At 40.1% G+C, this 20522-nt stretch overlaps 1 protein-coding gene across 9 annotated transcripts in view; it reads left to right on the forward strand.

The window, feature by feature from the left end:
- The window catches only part of ESRRG (estrogen related receptor gamma), a 616331-nt gene that overhangs the window by 298199 nt on the left and 297610 nt on the right, over positions 1-20522 (forward strand). The window contains exon 1 of one of the 9 annotated variants that reach the window (XM_073884104.1): positions 18527-18545. The exons of the other annotated variants lie outside the window; for them this stretch is intronic. The gene's annotated coding sequence lies outside the window, so the exon portion shown is untranslated. Of the gene's footprint in view, positions 1-18526; positions 18546-20522 lie in introns of those variants that run through there. 9 annotated transcript variants of the gene reach the window in all.

Here is a 20522-nt window from a genome sequence, read left to right on the forward strand (position 1 = left end):
TCAGGTAATTTATTAACCCTAACAAGTCTGGGTGGCTAATTGCAAAACCATGTATTGTCTGGAAGAAGTTTGAGCCAAATGCTGGGTGTACTCGGCAGAGAATCTCAGAGCAACTGAAACACCTGCTGTAGACTGACACATCTTGGTTCACACAAGAACTTGAGAACACTCCTGAATTCCTGAATGATTGCCTAGAGTCCAAAGGCTTACTGGAATAGGAACTCGAACTGGAAAAAAAAAAAAAAGATGGTCTTCATGTCATCTTTAGAATTGAAGGCAGTTTGTTCTGACATAAGACAGAGAGGGACTAAGAAGACATTAGCTTTGGTTTTTCTCCTGCAGTTTACATCAGCTTTAACAATTTCTTTCTTCCCTTTTCCTCTTGCATTCATCACTCCATCTTTTGAATATCTTGCCCCTCAAGTGTTTTAATGTCTTTCAAGAGGAATGAAAGAATAAGCTATAAAACGTCAGGAAGGAACTGGATTAAAATCGGATGGATTCTCAGCTTATCTTGACTCTGGAATGTATCATGAGAGCTAGAGAGAAATGGTGACGTGTGACTACCAGGCAAATGGCAGAGAGGGGTTGGCAAAGGATTTTAAGAGCTGTAGTCTGGAATGTGAGAATTTCCTTAAGGCTTTTCTTCTCAATTAAAGTTTTACCAGGCTGTGCTTTTATACTTATTAAATTTGGGTGTAGCTGCATCTCTTCCCCCAAAGAAACTCCTATTTCTCTCTCCTAGGTGGAACGAAGAACTCTTTCCTTCTCTCTGCCACATACCCCCATCATCTCCTATACATTTTGCTATTGTTTGGTGAAAATGGGAACTTTTATTTCTAACCTTTTATTGTTTGTCTCTGCTCCACATCCTGTAACTGTTTTCATTTTTCTGCAGAGCTGCACACCGCCTTTTCTGTTCGGGTCAGTGTTTGAAGTGGTAGGGCATGCAAGTCCCCCTCCAACTGATTTTCTAGAAGGTGTTACATCTCTGTATTTCATGTCATTCATGGTAACTAAGCGCATCTACAATTGGCAGAATTGTCTAAGTGGAGTAGTGAGCTGAAAAACAGTGAGTATGACAGAAATAAAAACACTTAATAAAACTAGTTTTAATCAATTCAACAACAACAACAAATTATTAAATGCCCATTAGGTGGTAAGAGTCATGATGAGTACTAGAAGAGAGAAAATAATAGAAAAGAAGGCCCAGCCTTTGTCCTGAAGGGACTTAATCTTATAAAAGTCATGCTTATAAAGCAAAGGACCATACCATGAGGCAGAATATGATTTGGGCATGAGAAATTTGCTAGCAACATTAGCATAAAGGAGGGACGGGGGGGTGGCGCCTGGCTGGCTCTGTCAGTGGAGCATGCAACTTTTGATCATGGGGTTGAGTTTGAGCCCCATGCAAGGTGCAGAGAATCCTTGAAAATAAAATCTTTAGGAAAAAAAAAAAGGAGGGACCATTCTTTTGGGTGAATGGAAGAAAGCCTCTTAAAGAAGTATATATGTGTGAGACTTTAAGGAATAGGTAGCGTTTTAAGTAGTTTCTGTTTTCTTGGTTTTCCTCGTTATAAGGTAGTAAGTGTCCATTAAAGAAAAATAAATGAGAATATACAAAGAAATCGAAAGAAAATTATTGAAAAAACACCATTCCTGCTGCAGGATGACTGCTGTGAACATGGGGCAGTTAGAACACGGGCTGTGAGGCATCTGCCTGTGGATCTTAGTGCTGGACATCGCATGTCCAGTGTGTCCTGCCCTCTCTCAGACTTCCAGGGGCTCTCCCAGAAATGTTCATGCCAAGCCAGGTGACAGAGGCTTCTGCCTCTGTGATTTTCTATTCCTTGTTACAATATTTATTAATGCCCAGTAGACAGTCTCATCTCTCTGCAAGGGAAGGTGAATGAGCAACGATGAAATGCCGTTAGCATTTCTTGTCGGTATTTAAATGTAACATTTTATCAATCCATTAATTGGTAATTAAAGGACAAAAGCATCACTTCATTCCCCCCATGAATGACACCAACTTTCCTTCTTCCCAAAAAGCTGTTTCAGGAGGCTTTAGTGGGCTGAGTAATCAGTATTTCTTCTAACACTTTTGTTGTTTAAAAATGCCTTTGTTTCATTTGAGGTGTGAGAAAATGTGCTAACCTTGTCTTCGTTGGTGCAACAGTGCAGAAATGATAACTGTATATACATTTTTTTTACATAAAAATAGAGAGGAGCAGGAAGGAGAGAGACAACTTATTTAAATCCTGAATACAGTCAGACCTCATATGCATTGTTAAAAAAAAAAAGCCCTAAAGAATTGCATATGGATTAGAGGGATGAATATTCTATTATTTCAGTCTGTTCTGCTGATCTTCTTATTGTGACTTTGTGCTTCAGAAATCTGCTAGGAATTTGGCTTTGCCGTAGTAGGCAGTAATTTTAAATGTGTATCAAGCACTTGATAGTGTATGATTTGCGTGCTGTTGCATTCCTATTCCCTAAATTTTCCACCAATTTATTACTTTTTTCATACTGTTTTAATATTTCAGGATGATGAATATATACAGCATCATTAAAGGTAAATAAAAAATGCATGAAATTAAAAAATGGAATATTAGATGTTTCTTTGCTGTAATCCCCCAGCCCAATTGGAATGAAATGTCTCTGTTCTATCAAGTAATCCCTAAACATGATTAGGAACCTGGGAGTGTCCACACAGCCCACATAATATTTGTATCATCTAAGCCTATTTATGTAAGGTTTGAGTAAAAGTTGTTATTAGAAGACCTATAAACCCATTTTACAATTCTGAAAGATATGCTTGCCTCTTAATCTTTTCTACCTTTATTATTTTTGCTGGAGTTGATGACAACGTGTTCTTAATTCGTTTTTCAGAATGCTATTACTGTACATCTTCTTCATACTTAGATGATACATTGGCTATTCTATTGAAATACATTTTAAAGACCAAGGATTGAGTTCAGGAGTTCATTTGCATCTGTTGGTGTTTTTTTCAATATTTATAAGAAGGAGAAGAGTTAGTTTTGTAGGGTCTGTCACAACGTCCAATCAGTCAATATGTGTCCAGGGCAGGTTTTCCCAAAGTATTCCTTCTTTTAAGGAAGTTTGTTCCTATTATATTGACACACTAAGCTCCTGGGTTTTTTATTGTTGTTTTTTTTCTTTAGTAAAAACAGTTTGCACTGTGTGATGCTTTGCTGTGAAATTGTTTAAATTTAATTTTGATTTTTTAACCAAAGGAAGCAGTGTTTTGTAAAGAGAATATCTAAACATAAAAAGACCAAAAAACGTTTTCCCTAAGCCTTGATCGACGCCCCACAGTGTGTTAATGACTTCTTTGGTGGAAAGATATCCTTTCTTTATTAGCAAATCTTCAGTGTTTGCCCTCTTTAAAAGGCCTCTTTATAGGGAGAAGTTTTTCAAAACATCTTAAAAGTCATACCTATAATTCTTTTTTTTCTCTTCCTTCCAATTAGGTTTTAGTGGATATCAGGCTTTTCTTAACCCAGTTTAGTTCTTTTAATCGTGCAGATACTGATCTAACAATTGCATGCAAACCCTCTTGAATTTCGGGGAAGTTCACCAATTGCACCCTTATTCCAGATACTTTAAAGTATCAGGACATTTTTGTTTCCTTTAATGTAGTATTCCTTATTTATTTTTGGCTTACACACAAAAGACAGTTTTTACTGTTTCACTGCTTAACCCAAATCATGAAATGTGAAGATTGACAGCTCTTATTAATTTCACAGTTAGGAAATGTGTTAAGTGACCACTGTTTCCAATGAATCCTCAGCAGTGTGGTATATTTTAAAACCATGTTTCAGACAGCACCCCAAAGATATTACATGGTGAGACCTTTTAAACCTTTGCTTCTGCTCTGGCAAGTTAGCTCTGATACCTAAGATGAATCCTCATAGTGAAAGAGGCATTCCCTTAGCCTCCGTGTGGGTTAAGTTTGGGCTTTCTTTTCCTGCAAACACCAGGTTGGAGCAGAGAGGCCTGGTGTCGTTCTTTTACACTTTGCAAGTCTGCCATTTGGTACACATGCTGTCAGCAATTGCAGAAATTGTCCTCTGCCAGCCAGTTTTTGTGTGTGTGTTACTCATTTTGCAAAGAAAATAATGACGGCAAATGACATATGGCCAATATTCCCCAAGCTGAACCTGACCCCCGGCTGGGCGGGGGTAGGGGGGCAGGTTGCGGGAGGAAAGTTTTAAATAGTCCACACCCTTCTGCTAGAAAAATCAGCATCGAGCATGTGATTTCATAATGGTCGTGTGACAGGGCTGCTCCATGGTGTTCAGTGCATCAGAAATCTGAGCCTCCTGCCACCAGCTGTGCCCAACCAGACCGCATGTCCTGGGTTCAGTTGGCAGATCAAGCTCCGCTGTGTCGCAACTGCCGCTGGGTGGGGGGAGGGGCACCCAGGTGCAGCGCAGCCAGGGAGGCCTGAGCCAGAGGGGTCCTGCTCCCAGGGCAGGTGGTGGGAGTGGCCTAGTGTGTGTGCATTTGGGAGCATAGCCACAGGACCCCCAAGAGAAGAGAGAAAAATCTGGACCCCTAGTCTGGAAAATTTCTGGATTGGATATGTGGTCTATGCCATTCCTCGAAGCGCTTTCCAAAGATGCTGAAAGGAGCAAAGTAGAGAGCGGAGTGGCCCATGGCTTAGAAGTTAGCCTTGGCATTTCCCGTCTGTGCAACCCTGGACCATTTACTTTGTGTCTTCATACCTCAGGCACCTCATTTGTAAAATTGGGATAACAATGTTATCTACTTCCAAGGATTAAATAAAATAATCCTTTTAAAGTGCTTAGCTCAGTGCCTGGCACATAGTCAGCATTCAACAATATTACCATTTGTGAAGGTCTCATTTGCGGGATGTGCAACACTTTCCTTTTATATATGGAGAAACTGAGGCTGTAAATCATGAGCTCACCTAAGACCACTTGGCCAGGAATAGAATTCGTGTTTCCTGGCTTTCATGCTATTATGCTAACCACCAATCTATGCCTCTTCCCTGCATCAAGCCCTTAACGTTCCTATCCTTGATTAAAGCAAGGAGTGGCGGGGGTGGGTGGGTGAGGGGGGAGGATTTAAGAAAATAATGGTAAGAAATAACCTTATAGAGATGAACTTAATCTATTGTATATCATGCTTGAAGCTAATTGTATTTGAAGTAAATACACACACACACACACACACACACACACACAGTTTGTTTCCAGTATCTCCCCACAGCTAAAATTATCAGATTTTTAAAATATAAGTTTTATGTTGTTGGGAAAATTGGAAAGTTTTAGAAAATAATTATTTTTGGTAACTGTGGAGTCTTGTATGCTTCTGAAACTATCCACAGGCGCTTAAACGGGCTCTGTGCCTTGGGCAGAATAAGGTAGAGAAATGTTTACAGTTCATAGTTGTGAACGTGCGCTGGAGTATTTTGCCTTAAGCAATACAGAAACTCCTGGGATAAGCAAAAAGCACATTTTCAAAGTGAAAAAGACTGAAGAAAGTAGCAGAAATATTACATGGTAAGGTTGAAAACCATTTATGAGGCTGGATTAAAAAGCATAGGCAATGAGGAATCTTTATGCTTCTTCTATTAATAATGAGTTGTGTCTACATTCACAAATTAGTTTGCAAATTAATATTTGGAGTTAGCTAAACAACTGGTTATTAATTTTTTGAGAAGAAAAAAAGTTGAATCTGCCAGTTACTTGAGTGATTTTGACACACAGTTCCCCAAACAAGCAAACAAAACTGTGTATACAGGCATAGTATAATTCAGCTTTCTCTAGGTTGTGAAATTCATTCTACAGATGGAATTTCCATCCACCCCCAAACCAAATACTGAATAAGCACAGGTCTGCAGCTCATGTCCACAGTGCAGTCAGGCTGCTAATTTGGTTTGATGGCTATATATGGCCCAGTGGTCTGGGGGTGTTTCTTCTCCCCAAATGACAACAGTATTGTGGTGGGCAGAGCAGGAGCTTTTTTGCTGTTGTTTTGTTTTTTGTTTTTTTTTTGTTTTGTTTTTTCCCATCACCAAGGAGCAAAGCCTTTTGGGCACATTAGCACTACTTTCAGCAAGTAATGCAAAAATGGGAAATAATTGGGTTGAGGAGCTCCTGGGATATTAGTGGTGCTGTGGGCAGGAAAGCAGGCATTGGAAAATAAATGACAAATTAGTCTGCTTAATCTCTTTATTGTGAATCAGATGCCACGGCAGAGGTTCATAATACATTAATAAACACCAGTTAATGCAACTGAGATACTATTCCTCGAATTTGCAAGAGTGGTAAGAATTCTTCCCTTAGGGAGTGAGCATGTTTACTGAATGATTTTCTCCCTCCGTAAGCCGGACTTTGTGGTATAAACCCAGGTAAATAATAATAACCGTTGTATGTGTATAGTGCTGAAGCATTTACGGACAGTTTCATCCATATCAACTTGTGTGAGCTTCACTAGGACTTCCCTGGGAGGGACAGGTTTTCCTATGTCCCCATTTTACAGAGAAGCCACCTGAGGAGTTACATGACCTCCCAAATGGGACTCAGTGTTGGTCAAAAAAAGATTCGGCAATCAGAGAAAGACAATTATCATATAATCTCACTGATATGTGGAATTTAAGAAACAAGGCAGATGATCATAGGGGAAGAGACAAAAAAATGAAACAAGACGAAACCAGAGAGGGAGACAAACCATAAGAGACTCTTAATCTCAGGAAACAAACTGAGGGTTGCTGGAGTGGCGGAGGTGTGGGAGGGATGGGGTGGCTGGGTGACGGACATTGGGAAGGGTATATGTTATGGTGAGCACCGGGTATTATATAAGAGTGATGAGTCACAGACCTGTACCCCTGAAACAAATAATATATGTTAATTAATTGAATTTAAATTAAAAAAGAAAAGATTTGGATCTTGATTTTCTAGCTTCACAACTTGTGATCTTGCTACCCCATTGCCCCATCTACTTAGAGTCAAAATCTACATATCAGTATAACTCCATATAATATAAATTCTGATATCCCCTGAGTTATGGTCCCTCATCCATTTTTAATCCAATTCCATAATATTACAAATACGACTAAATTCCAAAATCTTACTAAGTTCCGGACATTACAAAGACTGCCCTTACATGTCCCCTTAGTACTGATGACATAAAGGAGTCCCCTGACATTTTACATATGGAAACTGAGACACACAGATGGCTTAGCAGAGCAGGTGAGCATCAGAAGTATCGTTAACCAGACTTGTCAAGGTTATTTCTCTAGGTACTCTGACTTTTAGCTGATCATGTCATGTGCTTAACATAGGGCAGCGTCGAGTGTGGGCTTTCTCCCTTAGCATCTCTAGAACAGGAGTCAGCCATTAAGGCTCGTGGGATCTGTCGGTGACTGGACATCTTTACAATAATCCCATCCAGCTTTGGCTGTTCCTCTAGCTTATACCCGCACAATGCTTAACACGGACCCATTCAGCTGTGCAGTGTCCCTTTATCCTAGTTAACATGATGTTTTGTACTTACTCTAATACTTGTGATGAGAAGGATGCTTTTGTATATTGAGCCGTTTTTAACCTCATTTGTGTCAGCCTGGCCCTCCTTGCTGTACGGCATAGAAAACGGGCATTAGATTTATGCTTACTGGTCAGTTGACCAGAGGGCATGGGCTAACCACAACCCCTCTTATTTGTTCACACAGGAGCACCTGCCCTGCTGTCAATTAGGGTATGGCCATGATAGTAATGGGAAAGAGATGGTATCTGGCCAAGGTCATGGAGAGGAAGGAGTAGATAAAAAAATGTACGAGGGACACAGACTATGGAAATCAGACTTATATTTGAGCTGGAGTTATCAAAATGTATTTCTGAGATCAGGCACATTCAGGGTGGTATGGCCTGTCAAAATGTATTTCTAAGAAAGAAAGACTGATTGCTTATACGAGGAAGACCAATCATTAGTGAGGAATGTCCAAAGCCAGTGTTTCTCTCATTGTCTTACAGCATGTAGGAATGCTGTGTCCACGTGGTCAAAACGGTTGCTCTCTTTGTTGCCTTGCTCATTGTGTAATCTGCTGTACAAAGAGGTCTGAAGAACTCGAGGGTCAATGGCCCTCCAAAATAAGTTAAGTAGAAACACTATCCATTTGGTGTTCATGCAAACGTGAAGTTTTTTTTTTTTGTAATTTAGTTTCTGCAAAGCACTTAAATGTATCCACTTGGTGTTTTCAGATAAAAGCAAAATGTTTCCTATTCTTTCTAATGATCTTTAAAGAAACATATTAAAAACAGACAAGGGAAAACATCTTGGATTTGGTTTCTTTATATAATATCTCTTTTCAACCTATATTTGAGTTGTCAACTTGATTGTTTCTTTCGGTGTCTTCTCTGAGAGTGTGACTTGGAGGCTTCCAGGGTAATTATGCCTCCTACCTTTCTAAGGACAGTCTGCTACTGTTTTCTCTAAATAACCTGTGATCATGTAATGGATAAACAGTATTACCTCTGTTTTAATGACCCCCTGATTCTACAGTGGCCGGCAGTGTGCCAGAGTCAGCTCCTTGGACTCTGTTTTTGTTCTACATTCCTCAGTACTACGACGAAAACTATTTACGTTTTGCTTGAATAGCTTAAACACCATTTTAGAAGACTTTAGATTGCTTTTGAACATATTTGAATGCATCTTTAGCCATCACTGGGCTTAAAATGGAAACCCTTTTTTCAGCTTATCTGTATTAAACACCTGTAAAAATCAATGGCACTGTATTTTTTTTCTTATAATGCTCTTTTCCTTTAACTAATGCCAGAAATAATGCACAATTTATTCTAACGTGTTCTTTTCCCTTTGCCTGATGTTCTCCAGTAGTAAGTGGCATAGTATATAAGAACTCACTTCTGCTGACTTAATACGAAAATTGCCAGGTTGATGTTGAAATTCAACCAATTGGAGCCTAATCCTCAAGAAGAAATTTGCTGTCTCTCCTACTGATTATCCCCTGTCGTCTTCATAATGAATATGCAGAAAGTTTGTTTTATTTTTTGCAAGTGCACATACTTACATAAATGACCAATAGGAGAAGTTAGAGTTAACCAGTGATGTTTTTGAGCATTGTTATTTTTCCCTAAAATCAGAAGTCTTTACATTTATATTGAAAATATTGAGTGGTTTGTATGAGCTTTATGCCAAACTAAGATTAGTGTGCTGTAGCCCATTACAAATGTAGAAGACTGACCATTTTTTATGAGTTAGAATAAAAAATATGATAATAATGTCTTCTCATCATCATAAAGAGAGATGATAACGACTAAATGAAATATTTATATTATCTCATTTTATTTGATAGGTTCCATCTTCTTCCATACCAAACACTTTCTCAAGAGCAACCGTAGCTTCCTGGTTAAAAAATAAGTCTTTGTAGAATTCAAGGTCTTCATCTGTGTTGCTAATAAATCCAGTAATCCAATATTTTGCTCTCTTTAATTTCTGAAATTTGTTTTGCATCTTAAAATGGAGCCCAGGGATTTAGTATGTTTTGATCAGGGCTGTGTGTAAACTTGGGTTGTATCTTAGTTTCTATATGGGAACAAACAGGATTATTTGTTCCCAAGTATTTCCTTCTGGGAAGTGGGCTAATTTGTAAACAAAAATGTGTGTGTGTGTGTGTGTATTACACATATATTATTTGTGCCGTCTGTTACTGACCCACATATTCAGTATGCCACTTGTCTCTTCATCAGCCATATTATGAGGCTCTCCCTGGCCTGTCTCCTCCCTCGTGCATTATCCTGCTGTCGTCTTATATAGTCTTATATACAATCTATATTCTTCCAGACTTTTAGATTTTGTTTGAGACATAATACAGAGAAACACTGACACAGATGTCACTGCAAAGTCACGTAGAGATGGCTTTGTAACACTGACGCTCTGAACACGTATGTTCAGTGGGCGACGTGGCCACTCTTTGCACGGCCCCCGCTCTCATAAAGGATTCTGAGTTCCCGGGAAGTGTTTTCAGGCAGGTGGCTGTGTCCCGGTGCTTTCTTGTGAACTGAACTGTCCCTGTCTTGTCCTCCATCTCTCTCGTCCTCATTCCCTGTGCTCCTCTGATTGAAGCAGGAGAAAAGAAAAAAGATTTGAGTCTTGCCCAATTTGTCCTGACATAAAGAGATGTTTAGCTCAGTGGAAGGTAGTGGCAGTGAGCCGAGGGCCTGACTGACATCTCAACAATGTGTCTGCAGGACGGCTCACTCCATGGTTCTTCGCTCCACCGCGGCCTGGCTCCCAGAGAGCTGTCTACCTTGCGCGAGAGGGGTGAGAGTCCCTCGGGCTTTGACGCTCAACACCTTGTTGGATCTGCTGACGAAGACACGGTTTTCAGTTTAGTGCTTGTTTTCTGCAGGAGGTGTTCAGGTTTGCTTAAAGCCTGAAGAAAACATTTCTGAGGAATTGTAGCTTTTATGGAGGGGAAAAAAAATACCCTATTTTCTGAACACATGGATTTGCTTTAAATTTTTCTTAAATTTCCAGAAAACATTTTGGATTCAGCACAAAAAGGTTGCGATGGCCCAGTTTTCCTTAAATCCCTCATCTGTCAGACCTCAGATATTAGAAATGTAACTCATCAAACTACTTCCTCGTTGGGCTGGGTTTTGTCCTCAAGTCACCTTATTCTGTTTCTTTTTTTTTTTTTTTTTTAATGATGTTGACCAGAGGCCTTTTGGGTTTTCTTTTATTCTAACAAAGCATCAGACTGTAATTCAGTTCCAACATGACATTAAAATGTAAAAAGAACAAAACAGCAAACAGCCTTGTGTAGTGGGAAGGAGTAGAATTTTAGAGTCAGAGTAAGGTCAGGGCCTTGGCGTAATTAATTATCCTTTGTAAGCCTTCTTAACTTATCATTAACATTTAGAAGGAGAGAGAGTTGGGAAGATAGTAACCTACTTGCAAGGCTGTTGTGAGGATTTAATAAGGTAATACAGAAATTTAGCACCACACCTGGTAGGTTACCACATAGACATGGACACATGCAAACGCAGAGCTCCCGGTCTCTCCCAGCCACTTAAATTTCTTCTCTTCTGCTTTCCCTTCCTCTCTTTTTAACTTATCTCCCTCTTTCCTTCTCATTTGAGGAAAAAAAAAAAAAAACAGGAAAAAAATCCTTTGACAGAATGATATCAAATGAAGCTTGATGTTATGCATAATGATATGTTATGGACCAAGGTATGGCTAGGTTGGGACTGGGGTCAGGAATAAATAATATGACAAGTAAACAGTTGTGCTCGATTGTTACCAAACCCAATGCTGAGTCTCCACATTGCTAATTTTAGATTCACTGATGATCTCTCACCAAGACTCATCCAAGTTTCTAGTTCAGACGGGACTTGTTTTCAGCCAAGTCATTTTACATGACCTTTGTCTCGTCCTCATAAGTGATGGAAGCCCAAAGGGTGTGACACCTCACATTATCGATGATCCAGCTTTAGGTTTCGGGTAAGAATTACACCCAGACATCGGGCATTCTAAGTTTTCTGGTCAGCAAGGATCCAGAAACTTTTGGGACATATATGGATGTCTCTCTAAGTTGCCCCAAAGGGACTTGTCCCTGAAAAGAGTCTCATTTCAATCTGCGAGGGCTAGTGTGGGATGAATTCTGCATTGGAGAGAGGTTGGTGAGTCCAAGTCTAAGATTTCATTCAACGCTAGGGTTCTGTGACCTTTTCATCCCAAAGTAGGAATGTGCCACACACTCCAGAATCCCCTTGCTGAGCTAGGACATCAGTAAATCTCGTTTGTTGTCTACCTTCCTCACATACCAAGCTCACGAGTGTATCGGGGTTGGTATTACCCTGGCACCTCAAAAGCACTCAGCGATGGTTAGCTATTATTACCTCTTAATGATCCAGGTTTCTTGGGTAACCATTCTCATCTTGGTTCTCTCTCCCCATCCACTCTCTTGAAAACCATAATCACAATTCCTCATATTTTTTTAAATTTTTATTATGTTATGTTAATCACCATACATTACATCATTAGTTTTTTGCTGTAGTGTTCCATGATTCATTGTTTGCCTATATTTTTAAATTTTCCTTAGATTTCCAGAAAACATTTTGGACGCAGAGGGGTGAAGAGTTTTACAGAGATGCCCTGTCTTCTCCCACTGAGTACAGTTGTTGAGCCTGCCTCTTTCCTGTCTGCCCTCTGGACTGCAAGCTTCCCCACCCTACATCACCCAAATGAGATAACCCGTGTTCCAAAAGAAAAAACAAAACAAAACAACAAAACATTATGCCCCATCCATTTAATGTTTTCCACGCTACATTTTAAAAAATTGTATTTAATTTATTTAAACTAAAAAGCAAACAACAGTTCACCCATTTCTTCCCCGCCCGCCACACACACATTTCCTGTGACCATCAGTCTATTCTCTGTATCTATGAGCTATTTATTTATTTGTTTATTTATTTATTTATTTTTAAAGATTTTATTTATTTGAGAGAGAGAGTGAGAGAGAGCACGTGAGAGGGGAGAGGGTCAGAGGGAGAAGGAGACTCCCTGCTGAGCAGGGAGCCCGACGCAGGACTCGATCCCGGGACTCCAGGATCATGACCTGAGCCGAAGGCAGTCGCTTAACCAACTGAGCCACCCAGGCGCCCTGAGCTTTTTTTTTTTTTTTTAAGATTCTACATATAAGAGAGATCATACAATATTTGTCTTTCTCTGTCCCGACTTATTTCACTTAGCATAATGCCCTAGAGGCCCATCCATATTGTTGTAAATGGTGAGATTTCATTCTTTTATTTATGTCTGGATTTCTGAACTCCATTGTATATATTGTATATATCACACATTCATCCATTGATGGACATCTAGGTTGTTTCTGTATCTTAGCTTTTGTGAATAATGCTGCAGTGAAGATGAATGTATCTTTTCATGTTAGTGTGTACATTTTCTTCAGTAAATACTAAGAAGTGGAATTGCTGGATCATATGGTAGTTCTATTTTTAATGTTCTGAAGAACTTCCATACTGTTTCCCACTGGCTGAACCAATTTATATTCCCACCCATAGTGCACAAGGGTTGCCCTTTTCTCCAAATCCTCCCCAACCCTTGTCTTTTATCTTGTTTATACTTGCCACTCTAACAGGTGTGAGGTGATATCTCATTGGAGTCTTGATGTGCATTTCCCTGATAATTAGTGATGTTGAGCATCTTTTTATGTACCTGCTGACCATCTTTATGTCTTCTTTGGAAGAATATGTCTATTTAGAGCATTTGTCCATTTAAAAATCAAATTGGTTGCTTTCTTGCTGTTGAGTAGTACGAGTTCTTTATATATTTTGGATATTAGCTCCTTTTTTAGATATATAATTTGCATGATTTTCTCCCATTCCATAGGTTGCCTTCTCATTTTATTGATGGTTTCCTTTGCTATGCAGGAGCTTTTTAGGTTGCTATAGTCCCACTTGTTTATTTTTGCTTTTGTTGCCTTTGCTTTTGCTAGCAGACTTCAAAAGTTATAACCACCTATGGTTTCTTCTAGGAGTTTTACGGTTTCAGGTCTTGAGTTCAAGTCTTTAATCCATTTTGAGTTAATTTTTATTTATGGTGTGAGAAGGTGCTCCAGTTTCATTCTTTTGCATGTAGCTGTCCAATTCTCTGAACACCATTTATTGAAGAGACTGTCTTGTCTCCATTGTTATTCTTGGCTCCTTTGTTGTAAATTAACTGACCGTATATGTGTGGGCTTCTTTCTGAGCTCTCTATTCTGCTCCGTTGATCTGTGTGTCTATTTTAATGACAGTACCAAACTTTTAAAATGATTATAGCTCTGCAATATAGTTTAAAATCAGGGCACATGATGCCGCTAGCTTTGTTTTTCTTTCTCAAGATTGCTTTTGGCTATTTGGGATCTTTTGGGATTCCATATAAATTTTAGGGTTATTTGTTCTAGTTTTGTGAAAAGTACTGCTAGTATTTTGATAGGGACTGCATTAAGTCTGTAGATGGCTTTGGGTAGTATGGACGTTTTAACAGTATTAATTCTCCCAATCCAGTAGCACAGAATATCTTCCCATTTTTTGTATCTTCTTCAGTTTCTTTTATTTTTTTCAAGTGTTTGTAATGAAAAAAACTATGTTGAATAATGGAAAAAAATCAGGATGGAAAATCCAGTTTGCAAACTAAACTTAGTATTTCTAATAGCAAGGTATTGTGTTTTCCTGCAACTCCTGAGGACCACTCTAATATGACTCCAAGACTTGAACCATATCCCAAGAGAAACATTTGAAGAGTCCAGAACCCTAACACAATGGCAACAACACATTTCTCATAGTAAACTGTGGGATGTCCGGTAGTGGCTCCCATACCTTTCAGGTAAAACAATACCCTTAGGCATTAGAACAACTGTGCTAGAATTTTGGGAACTTCCAACTTGTTCTCGAAACCAGAAGCTGGTTTACTAATATACATGTCAAACCCTGACTCAAGGCTGCCATGAACTTGGTTGTTAATTGTCAGTTACTGATTATAGGTATCTCCAGCATGCCTTCAAGCTGAAGAAGTACAGAAATACAGAATTGGTTCCTTAATCAAGAACGTGGAATTGCCAGGTTATCACATACGAGGGGAAGCTGCAGATGAGTTACAGAGCCTTGGACTCACAGATAGGATCCCTTTACAAGCCCACAGGTGCCCATTATGCATTCTCTCTCTACTATAGTGAGGTAAAGGCAATAACATCATTTGATGATGGGTTTATTCTCTCCAAATTTCAAGACTGAAATAGAAAGACGACACCTGAATGTAATTCCCAGGGCAGGCAAGCGCTGTCCAGCCCTCACAAGATGCACAAAAGCCAGGGAAGCTCCAAAGAAGTCTATTAGGGGATTTGTTTTGTGGAGCTCAGTATTTCTTCCATTCGAGTTTTAACCCGATCCTTAATTTAACTCCATGAGTAATACAATACACTGGGGCAGGACTAGAGCAAGGTGAATGGTACTGCAGCCGGCACGTTATGCCTGACCTTGCAGCTGAGTATTAATTTGAAGTAGTGGAATTAAAATTTTCTATTCTTTGCATTGTCATGCCTCACGTTGATAAGCACAAAGAAATGTAAATAAAAAAGACCTATTTCAAAACCTTCCTTACAACCCTTTTGTTTTATGACAAAAGACAGTTAATTAACATACTAGCAGTAAGCAGCCTTCCCAAACTCCCGCTAATTATGTATTCTGTTGACCGTGACTCTAGTCATAAGGTAATTGGCTTGCAGCAACATGACATTTCAAATCATCTCTTGAAATTACATCAAAAAGCCAGCCTGTTTTGTTTTGATAGGGGAACAATCAATTTGATAAGTGGTAACACAGCTCATTGTTTCACATTAATTAGACTAATTGCTGCATGTTAGCCTCTGAAATAGACAGAACTTGGAGAAGACAAAGGCTGTGGCCTTTAGCATGCAGTGTGTGTGACGGTTCCACTTGCCTGAACATACTGTAGGCAGAAAACAGAGCTGTTATAGGAGGGCAGCCTTGCGGGAGTCTGGGTGTTAACAGTAGTTTGATGTGTTATGCTTAATACACTGGCTTTCAATTATAGCATCCAGGTTCCAAGTCCCACAGAGGAAAGAAAGGACGACTCCAAAGAACTGTTTCCCAGCTAACCAGGTTTGGGTTTGAGGGAGTTATAACAGCCTTCCAGTTACTCTCTCGCCTTCAAAACCCATACACTTTTTATGTCCCTGCCAGGGAGGCCCTACTCACATCCCTTTGTAGTACTCTGGGCATAAATGCCTTAAAAAACAGAGTGAAACAAAACAAACAAAGCCAAAACAAAACAAAATACCAAAAGGACAAAAAAAAAATCCTTTTTTTCCAATTACAAAACATGGTGTTTTAACCCACAGAGATTCGGGAAACTGTCATTTGGGGGAAATCTAATGCCTCAGCCCTTGCAAACGCCTTTCGGTTTGACAGACTGTACCTTTGTTGATTCTCGAGACCACCAATTTGGCCAAATTGGACGGTGCAGTCTTTATGACAACAACACATGTCAGTCTCAATTGGCAAAGAAGAGGGTTCTACTTGTGACCCCGCGCGGACTTCTGATGCTCTCACATACGTTGATGAGATCGCGTTACTGGACGGCTGATGCAATGGAACAGGGCTCCTTCCCAAGGAAAAGGCATCCAGTGCTTAAAAAAACCAGATGCCCTGCCTCTGTCACTCAGACTCTGTCTAGTTATCCACACACAACTTCGGATTATGGCGAGCTCACTAGACAAACGTGCAAATCGGCGGTCGTGTGTCCCTCTTCCTGTCTATGCTGTTTTTATATGCGAAGTGGGAATTAGGCTAACTGTTTGATTCTGCGGTTGCAAATCACCAAATTCACTGTGGTTAGGCGGTAAATTATCTTGTTGGCTTTGGGCTGCATTTGACCTAAGACAAAGTCTCAAACAACAACAGACTCTGCTAATTGCCGCTGCAGCTCGATTCAAAGAATGGTTTGCACATGTTCGTGGTGTGGAAAGGACTCTGGGTTTCTCACTAGTTTCTTCAGCTTCACCAAGAGTGGTGTGGTCTTTGAACAGGAAGGACAGCAGTATATAAACATAACAGTGTTTTCATAAGATACACAGCTGCATTACACATCCCAAAATTGTAAGTATGATGTTCCTCCATTTGTAAATGCTTATGGGCTTTCATTGAAATGACAGAGGGAAATATGACAGTGAAATTTGGACCTGGCTTGGAAAATGAATTTGAAACATTTAAACGATATTGATTTGCTTCTGTGTATGAAAGCATCTTGGGCGGGGAAGGTGGGGGTGTGCGGACATTTGTACCAAAGGAGAGCATTTCATTTCTTCTTTTTATCATGCCCTCAAAGGAATGATCCTTTTACAGGAACTTCAAAGCACAAATTTGTGCGGGCAGGTTTAATTTGGTCATTTAAAAAAAAAAAATAGTGTGTGGTGTAGCAGGGGCAAGCAATTAAATGATTGCTCCTACAAGTTAATAAATCTTCAACAGCCTTTTAAAAAGGTACAAGGATTTGTGATTTAAGTGTGCTAATGTGCTGTTTTCCCCGTAAAATCCCAGGGTTTATTCAGAAGGTAAATGATGGGGGGGAGAAAAAGGTACCAAGATTGAAGCCCCTTAACATTCAGCTTAAGTGCTGGTTCCACTTGCTTGAGCACAAGTTGGAAGCAGCTTTGTTAGGATTCCAGCGGCACCCTTGCTGTCACTACCGGTTTCTTGTATAGTCAAGCCCCACTTCGTGCAGAGCAAATCTTTGCTCAGTTAAGCGAGCGTCAGTCACTGGTAAGCTTGGCTGCCGGCCCAGGGTTGTTAGGCTTTTCCATGCTACACCTGAATGAGATATTGACGAGACATTGCTACCCAAACAGAGTTGAGAAACTGGATAAAAATAAATAAATAAATTAAATTGTCATGGGGCTGACAGAATAATTTTGAAAATGTGACTTAACACTTCCAGTGTATAAGCAGAACAGGGGAACAGCTGCTGGCTTGGTACGAGGTGGTGTATCATTTGGTGGGGTTCAATTTTTTTTTTTTCTTCTTACTTCCTGCCTCACGATTGTGGATATGGAAGGAAGGGGGGGTTCGGGGCGGGGAGGGGGGATGGAGGGGAGGTGCTGACTGATTATAACCCTGTGTAGAACCTTTTGGCTGGCTACTTGCTTCATTAGAATGGGCCTATTATCTACTTAACAAAAGCTTCCCAAAACAAAACTCTGTGGAATACAGTTACAAGGCTTTGGAGTGAGGAGAACACTCTGACAGTAGGTAATTTCTGCTGAGGAGAAAAATAAGGATCAGGGAAAAATTGGGGACGGAGTGGAAAAAAGACATCAAGTAGGAATAGTTTTTAAATAGGAATGTGGCTGGCAGAGCAATTAATCACAGAGTGCTCTGAGCCACAACAGGGGTCGTGGCAGGAGGGCAGGTAGGACCAGAGGACCCTCCTCCCCCCGCCCCCTGCAGAGTGGAGGGGGCAGACCTATCCCCACTGGCTAAACAAAGTATAGAAAAATCCAAGAAGTTTTAGTAAATATTTAGATTCTTTGTTTTTCACTATTGAATTAATGACGTGTTGTGATCATGGCAGTTCTTATTCTCCTCCGAAAAAGTGGAAAAAAACTGCATTTTACCGATGGCAATAGAAAATTCGGGTTATCTGAGAGAAGGGGGGAGGGAATGGGGGAGGGGAGAGCCTCCTGATGAACCTGAATGCTCTGACAAGCTTTTGTCTCAAAAAACTATTAATTGGAGGTTTTCTGGGAGAAATCAGAAATTACTATAGGTTCTAAAGATTTAGTAACTTCTTTTAAAATCGATTCAGGGCTCTTATAGCGCGCGCGTGCTATTTTAATGCATAATTTCTCATGGAAATTATGTAATTTCTCCTCCTAGCTGTGTCCATATTGAAAAAGGACAATTCTGAGAGTGCTGGCATTTTGCTCCCTCCACATCCAGCTCACATTCCTACTAGAGGTAGGTGCCGTGGGACTCTGTGGGGCGGCGTGACCGCACAGGGATTGGTGGCTCTTCCCTCTTTAGTCCTTCACTCATGCTCTAAGCACACATCGTCTAACTCACTTCACAGACTCTGGACTTTGATGTCTTAGCCAAAGCCCAACCCCTAGCAAAGACATCAAAACCCCCATTTATGAGTCATTATTGAGTGCTCACTGGAATAAAGCGTAGCTCAAGGCATGGAGGGTTATCTTCAACGTAGAGAGCAACACCTTTCCCTTCAGTGGATCACTCTCTTCACTTGGGTTTCAGAATCTTTAGTAGGGGGTAGTCATATCTACTTTGCAGGGTTGCTGAAAAAGTTAAATGAAAGTAAAGCTCCCAGCCTGGTTAAGTTTAGCGCATATGAAATGCTTCATGGTAGCTCCTTTGAGAAAGGTGGGGTATTTGTCTGTAGTCTTAAAGAAGAGGTGTAGACACTCAACATTTTCTTCTAGTATAAACTGGGCCAGATTCATGGCTGTGTATCCTGTGTGGCCACATAGGGCCCGATGCTCTGAAGGGCCCTGCACTTGGTTTCATGTTCTGCTGTCACCATCTGGAAATTCTTAATACTTTTTGAACAGGGGACACCCCCTGGCATTTTCCTTTTGCATTGGGCCCCACAAACTATGTAGCTGGTCCTGAATTTTGTTATTTGACTTTGCCTGCGATTTTTATTTATTTTCCAGCTACAACTTTTATTGAATATTTTAAATTAGCTTTTGGGACTATCAGGCAGAAACTAACTTGTCAGTTAATTCTTCTTCTTCTTTTTTTTTTTTTTACTTTTTTTTGCTGCTGTGTGCCTCCCATTAATGCCTCGTGTGCTCCAGCTATACTGCAGTTCTCCCCCCTTATCTTGCCCTAAGCCCCCATTTCCTTGAGAAGATGTACACAGCTATTCCTTTGTGTCTCCAGTACCCGTCCTGTTCCTCTTGGATAAGCCTTATTTAGTGTCCCTACAGCTCAGTTTCTCCACTGCTCAAGCAGAAAGAACCCCCTGTCTCCATGTCCTCACGGCATCTTGGTGCACATCTATTCTAACACTCCTCTGGTCAGTGCACTGGATAGTAAGCTCTTTCAAGGGAGGAGATTTTCTCGTTTTCAAACCTGCTTCTTCCCACCCTTCTGACTTCTAGTTGGTATTCCTAGTTGACTCAACAAGTGAATGAACAAACTGATTACCAGAGCTTCCAAGAGCACCACTGACTCATTTTCATCTCACCTTTAAAAAATTGTTTTCTGCTTTCCTTTTGTATTTTTGAGCAATGGATGCCTTCACATACCTGCAATAGGGACCAAATGGAAAAACAAATTCAGGATTGCCTCTGAGGTAGAAACCAGCTCCTAAATATTAAGAATTGGTGGGCAATTAAGTGACTATCATTGTAGACCGCCCATTTGGTAAAATGAAATGCTTTTTGTAATTCCTGTTCTATTTGATAATATATTAAAACCTTTAAACTCTTGTTCCAAGGTCTTAAAGCATGTTTCTTCGGCACAGGGGTTTAGAAGCCTTTAACACACGGACCCACCAGACAAAGGGGAACCCGCATAGGGATGGGTTTGATGGCGGGTAGAGATGTGAGTCAGTAAATTCTGTTGAAATCAAATGCTAAATAAACTTTGGGAGCACATGCAGTTTTCTGAAGACAAAGTCTCTGGCTTTCATGAGATCCTCAAAGGAACCTCTGGCCCAAAAGTAATTAAAAGACCCCTGCTTTGGTATTTCAATTTGAGAAAATGATGTTTCTTTCTTATTAAAATAGAATACTGTCTATAATGACTTATCATTATTAAAGGGATGTTTTCCTGACTTTTAACAACCCCCTCACACACATATACCCATGCCAATTTTTAACTGTAATTTTGAAAAGGTGTTTCTTAAATGGTCTCAAGTTGGTTGAAATATTTGCGCTTGCTCTTCAAAGTTGTCTACATTGTTTCCTCCTT

The sequence above is a fragment of the Callorhinus ursinus genome, unplaced genomic scaffold, assembly GCF_003265705.2.
Source record: "Callorhinus ursinus isolate GAN/ISIS: 27379988/994484 unplaced genomic scaffold, GSC_fseal_2.0 scaffold54, whole genome shotgun sequence".
In the NCBI taxonomy this organism is placed as follows: Eukaryota; Metazoa; Chordata; class Mammalia; order Carnivora; family Otariidae; genus Callorhinus; species Callorhinus ursinus.